This window comes from Schistocerca nitens, chromosome 5, assembly GCF_023898315.1.
Source record: "Schistocerca nitens isolate TAMUIC-IGC-003100 chromosome 5, iqSchNite1.1, whole genome shotgun sequence".
NCBI classification, from domain to species: domain Eukaryota; kingdom Metazoa; phylum Arthropoda; class Insecta; order Orthoptera; family Acrididae; genus Schistocerca; species Schistocerca nitens.
This window is the reverse complement of record NC_064618.1, coordinates 292,163,487-292,170,540: the sequence shown is the minus strand read 5'-3', so window position 1 is coordinate 292,170,540 and position 7,054 is coordinate 292,163,487.

Below are 7,054 nucleotides of genomic sequence, written 5' to 3'. Positions count from 1 at the left end.
TCCGGCCGATGGCAGGAGGTCGTCCCCCACCACCAGCAACGCTGCGCCGCTGCCGATCTGCCTCACTGGGGCCACGGCCAGTGCCCTAGCAGCATCGGAACCAACCAAGCAACACGTTTCATACTATGTATTCCACACCACCACGTCGTGACGCCCTTGCGTTCTGTCCGCCACATATTCGTTTTTAACTTGCGACACGAAGAACGCGAAGACTGCTATAGTAATAAATGACAATGTCGTCTACTTAAACTCGGCTTCAGAAATGCTTTACAGTGGACCCTCGCATAGCGAAAATAATTCATTACAGAATCTTACTCGTAGTACGAAACACTCGTTAAGCGAAACAATTCATCCCATATAAAGTAATCTAAAATACGATAATGCGTTCCATGCAGAAAAAGGTGCTAAATGTTTTAAGTTATTTCATGCCATTTATCCAAAGAAAATTATACATACAGTATTATGTACTTTTTTATTCACGATACATAAACAATTCTTATTGATTAGGATGCTATCTATTGTCATTTGTTTCTGCAGACGTTTCAACACTTGGCGAAAATGCGACGTAGCATTATCGTCAAATAAATTTGTAGCGCGCGTAGCCACTGATTTATTTGGGTGACGATTTTCAGTGTACCAGGTGTAGAAGTATGAAACCGGAATTTGGTTGCAATAGTTACAGTTCTATTGTTTGAAACTGATAAACAATATTTTGTTCAAAGCAATCTCCATCGCTATGTATACATTTCTCTCAACTCTCCGGCAGGCTCTGAATTCTACGCTCCCCCCCCCCCCCCCATCCATCATTTTTTTTTGTGTGTGTGTGTGTGTGTGTGTGTGTGTGTGTGTGTGTGTGTGTGTACCAGTCAGCGAGCCGTTTTCGTACATATTCATACGAACTGAAGCGTTTTTCAGCGAGAGCGTGTCCCAGTGATGCTAATAGATGATAATCGGACGGAGCCAAGTAAGCCGCATGCCCTAGTACTTTCAACTTAACGCCTCGAACGTTTCCTTGACCCGTTTTGTTGTGTCTGATGTGGCGTTGTCATGGAGCAATATGACTTTGCGTTGACGTTTTTTTCATATTCCGGTCGTTTTACATGTAATACTCGATTTAAATCGATCATTTGCTGTTGGTAGCAATCAGTGTTAACGGTTTCACCAGGTTTTAGCAGCTCATAATAGATAATACCCTTCTGATCCCACCAAACACAGAGCATTGTCTTCTTTCCAAGGCGATTTGGTTTGGCTGGATTCACCCATGATTTACGACGCTTAGGATTCTCAAAATATATCCATTTTTTATCTCCTCTCACTATTCGATGGAGAAAAGACTTTCTTTTGTATCTGACGAGCAGCATTTCACAAGTGGTCTTTCGATTTACTTGCTGTCTTTAATTCAGGTCTTGCGGAACCCATTTTCCCACTTCCTGCATCTTTCCCATAGCTTTGAACCGAGGAGAAATGGCTTTATGCGTCACATTCAATTGTTTCGCGAGTTCCTGTTGAGTCTGAGTATTACTTCATCCAATAAGGCCTGCAATTCGTTGTCTTCGAACGTTTTCGGTGGGTTCCCGCGCTCGTCAAAATCACCACTTTTGAATTTTTTTAACCAGCCGAAACACTTTGTTTTCCCAAGAGCATGCTCACCGAAAGCTTCGACGAGCGATTTTGCAGACGTTTTCTTCAAATGATAACAGAAAACCAATGCTCTACGCAAACCGTAGTTCGTAGGCACAAAACTCGACATTTTTATGGGTTTGAAACACGTGCCGATGAATGGAACTTGGGTCACTGTGTGTTGACATTCGTCGTCATGAACGACAGGGAGCAGATGGCTCTGCAGACGAGGTCTCGCGGGCCCTATACTGACGGCCAGCGTCATCTGTAGGGTAACTCCGGTTTCATACTTCTATCCCTGGTACGATGCAACCGACTCGCCCGCTTTCAGCATTTATCTTATTGCACCAGAAGATTGCTGCTTTGCTGTTACCACTTCCTTCTCTGAAGAAGTCTTCTCCTACACCCCCCTGCTGTGAAACACACTGCAGTTCCCTTAGCTCATCGGTGGTCATTTCGTGGCTGCGATCTACCACAAGATCATCAATATAGTTGTTATCCACTTCTAGTCGCATGCTCTTGGCGAAAGACACAATCTCATTGACTACAGGCTCCAAATAATCTAAATCAAATGCCTCAAATTCGACAACGCACCCTGTCCAAAGTTTCTTCCAAGCAGAAGTGAAAGTTCTCTCGGTAACCCCTTCCCACGCGTTTTCGGTCGTCTTGACGCAGGCAACGATTTTGAAATTTTTCCAAAACTCTCTCAGAATGAGATTGGTAGCTTCAGTCAATGCTCCAAGAGTGCTTTAGTGTTGAACTTCTTAAAATTAGAAAATATCTGCTGGTCCATAGGCTGAGGTAACGGAATTGTGTTGGGAGACAGAAAAAGGATCTTGATAAATTGAAATTCTTCAAAGAGGTGATTTTGTAGGCCTGGGCAATAGGCAGGAGCGTTGTCCGTACCAAGCAAGACAGGGAGTGACAGATTCATCTCAAGCCGAAGGACCAAACACTTCATTGATCCAATCGCACCCTTGGCTCTTCTGGACTTTACACTTCTTGAGGACTCATGGAATTTCTGAATGTAAACAAGCAGCGGTTTAATTTTGAAATCGCCGCTTGCATTGGCACAGAATAGCTGTGTGAGACGGGCTTTCACTGGCTTGTGACCGGGCAATGCGTCCCTCCTATGCTGTTATAAAGGTACACGTCGGCATCTTTTTCCAGAAAAGGCCCGTCTCGTCAAAATTAAAAACTTGTTGTGGCAAATATCCTTTAGAATCTACGAGCATCATGAAGTTGCTGATGAAGTTCTCTGCTGCCTTTGTGTCGGAGTTGGCTGTTTCGCCGTGCCTCGCAACGCTGTGGAAGTCGCTTCTTCTCTTAAGCTTCTCGAACTACCCACGGCTTCCCTTAAACACTTCTTAGGCCGTTGATGATCCTGATATCTTCTAAACGAGGTCGTTGAAAATCATTCTCGCCTTCTCGCAAATGGTATCCTTGTTAATCATGTCGCCTTACAGTTGCTTTTCATTTATCCGTATAAGGAGCAGCATTCCAAAATAGGAAACCGTTGTTTACATACTCTTTGACTCTTTGATACATTTGTTTCCTTAATCTTGTCCTTGTTCTTAAGGATAGTGCAAATAGTTGATGTAGTCCGATTGTAAGTGCGTGCCACATCAGCAACGCTCACACCATGTTCGCTTTTTCAATGATTTTACGTTTTATTTCTAAGGTCACATACTTTCCCTTATGGTCGTCTTCTTGGGGCTTTATCTGCGGGGAAATTTCTATGGAGGTATTAAATTTGCACACAAAAGCACTGTGTGAACAGTAGTTTAGAAAAAATATATGTCACAAGCTGCTCTAGGATGGAAGCAGAAAAAGCACTAAACCCACACTGCAGTACGGCTCAAAATGGCTCTGAGCACTATGGGACTAAACATCTATGGTCATCAGTCCACTGCAGTACGTATTAAAGAGATTGTTCATATGTCGCTGCCGACAAACAAAAGTATTCATATTGTCGAACTTTTCCACCACCGCGCGCGAAGCCTGGGGACGTCACACTAAATCACTCGACATGAGAAACATTACTCGTTAAGAGAGTCATTTTTTTACAATTTGTTCTGCTCCTTATACAAATTGCGCGTTATGGGAGGTGCTCGTTAAGCGAGGTTCCACTGTATTTCGTTCTTCGTTTTGTCCAATGAAGGAGCACGTTTAAACTTGGTGGTTGGTTCAAAGGTTATCTCCTAAAATTTCTTCACAAATTCACCAAGTTATTTTTTCTCCCGAGAAGTGTGCTTCGTTACTACATTTCCAAAAGCTAGACGATTAACACACATCGAAAAAAGTTTTGCATCACCTCGGTTCCGAGAGTTCCGGAACCTGTACTGAAAATTGGAATAGAGATTAACATAAACATCATTTCCGCTCTTTTTATTGCTCATGAAAACCACACATTGCATGTCGTACCACCATACAGCGAGAACTTCAGAGGTGGTGGTCCAGATTGCTGTACACACCGGTACCTCTAATACCCAGTAGCACGTCCTCTTACATTGATGCACGCCTGTATTTGTCGTGGCATACCATCCACAAGTTCATCAAGGCACTGCTGGTCCAGATTGCCCCACTCCTCAACGGCGATTCGGCTTAGATCCCTCGGAGTGGTTGGTGGGCCACGTCGTCCATAAATACCACTCAAATACCAGAACAAAAAAAAAAATGACCAGTCAGTTTGTTTAGCCGTTTTACTGACTTAGCTGCTGTTAATTGGTGGATTATGTACTAAGAAGGGGTACTAAAATGTAACAGATCGTCCCTTCAAATTTTGTATTGAATTTAGCTAATGAGCTGATAAAGTCTTCTCATGTGAGAAGTTCCTCACGGCTTAGATTAGATTAGTTTTTCATTCCATAGATCCGTAATAAGGAGATCCTCGTGGATGTGGAACATGTCACTTTTTTTTAAAATAAAAAAAGCTGAAATAACAATACTAATAGTATGAATATATACAATACATCATTTGTTTCTATTAAAAAATTCGTCAATGGAGTAGAAGGAGTTGGCCACTAGTAAGTCTTTCAGGCTCCTTTTAAACTGATCTTTATTTGTAACAACATTTTTTATGTTTGCTGTCAAATTATTGAAGATGAGTGTTCCTGAGTAGTGGACCCCTTTTTGAACTAAAGTAAGTGCTTTTAAGTCCTTGTGCAGATCATTTTTGTTCCTTGTATTGTATGTATGAACTGAGCTGTTTGTTGGAAAAAGAGATATATTATTTAGGACAAATTTAATTAAGGAGTAAATATACTGAGAGGCAGTAGTTACTATACCCAGTTCTTTGAAGAGGTTTCTACAGGACGTCCGTGAATTTACTCCACAAATAATACGTATTACACGCTTTTGGACTCTGAAAACGTCTGTTTGACTTGAAGAGTTACCCCAAAATATTATACCATATGACATTATGGAATGAAAGCAGGCAAAGTATGCAAGCTTTTTCACTTTTATGTCACCTATGTCTGCTAACACTCGAATTGCAAATACAGATTTGTTAAGGCGTTTCTGCAGTTCTGTGGCGTGCTCCTCCCAACTGAATTTATTATCAAGTTGTAATCCCAGGAATTTAAGACTGTCAACCTCTTCTATCTGCTCTTCTTCATACTTTATGCATATGCTAGGTGGAAACCTCTTACAGGTTCTGAATTGCATATAATGAGTCTTTTCGAAGTTTAATGTCAGTGAGTTTGCTTTAAACCATTTATTAATATCAATGACAATATCATTAGCAGATCTTTCTAGAACTACACTCGACATACTGTTTATTGCAATACTTGTGTCATCTGCAAACAAAACGAACTCTGCTTCTGCCAGTGTAACTGACGAGAGATCATTAAGGTACACAAGAAAAAGCAATGGCCCTATGATGGATCCTTGTGGGACACCACATGTAATTTCTTCCCATTCTGATGATGACTGATGACTTAATTCACTAGTCCCTTGCACTGATACCCTTTGATTCCTGTTAGCGAGGTATGACTTGAACCATTTTGCAGCACTGCATGTGACACCATAGAATTCTAATTTATTTAAAAGGATGTTGTGATTTACAGAATCGAATGCCTTTTACAGATCACAGAAAATACCTGCTGCTTGTAACTTGTTATTTAATGAATTAAGTACATTTTCCCTGTAGGTGTAAATAGTCTTTTCGATATCAGAACCGTTCAGAAATCGAAACTGTGTTCTTGATAATATGTTATTTGTGCTCAGATGGTTGAGAAGCTGCCTGTACATTACTTTTTCTAAAATTTTTGAGAATGCTGGCAAAAGTGAAATCGGTCTGTAGTTTGATGGTATCTCTTTATCCCCTTTCTTGAATAGAGGCTTAACATCTGCATATTTTAGCCAGTCAGGAAATTCCCAGTTATAATTGACTGGTTACACAAGTAACTTAGAATTGTACTAAACTCTCAAGAACATGCCTTAATTAACTTTGTTGATATTTCATCGTAACCACTAGAATGCTTTGTTTTTAAAGATTTTATTATGGAAGTTATTTCTTTTGGTGAAGTGAGTGATATATTCATGTACCTGAAGCTATTTGTAAAGGCTAGTTTCAGATGTTCAAGGGCATTATTTACTGATCCTGACAATCCCATTCTATCAGTAACGGATATAAAGTACTTGTTAAATAGATTTGCCACACTGTGCCCATCGGTTACTAATGTGTCATCTACCCTTAGTGCTATTTGCTCCTGTTCCTTTCTGGTTCTACCAGTCTCCTCTTTCACTATATCCCATATTGTTTTTATTTTGTTCCCTGACATTGCTATCTTCTTCTCGTACTGCGTTTGTTTAGATGTCTGAATTACTTTTTTTAATATTTTACAGTATTCCTTGTATTTAGCTAAATCATCAGCATTGGAGCTATTCTTGGTCGACAGATACACTTTCCTTTTTGTCTTACAGGAAATCTTTATTCCTTGTGTGATCCATGCTTCTATTATAGACTCCTGTTTTATTTGAGTAACCTTTAGAGGAAAACAGTTTTCAAACATGGTACTGACATTGTTCATGAATGTGCTATATTTTTCATTCATGTCATGAGCACTATAAACATCTTTCCAGTTCATATCTTTGAGAATTTTTCTAAAACACTCAATTTTTGGTTGATTGAATACTCTCCTGTACTCAGATTTAGCAGTCTTGATAATCTGCTTAGAATTTACATCTAAAACAAGGTGCTGAATGTCATGATCTGATAGTCCATTTATTACAGGTTTTATGATATGATTTTGTTCCTTTGATTTGTCTGTAAAAATTTTATCAATGGCTGTCCTTGAGGATTTAGTGATCCTAGTTGGAAAGTTTACAGCGTGAGTTGGATTGAAAGACAACATTACTAACTGCAGTAAATGTTTACTGGAAGATTGCATTAGAAAATCTGTATTAAAGTCACCAGCAATCAAAATTTCTT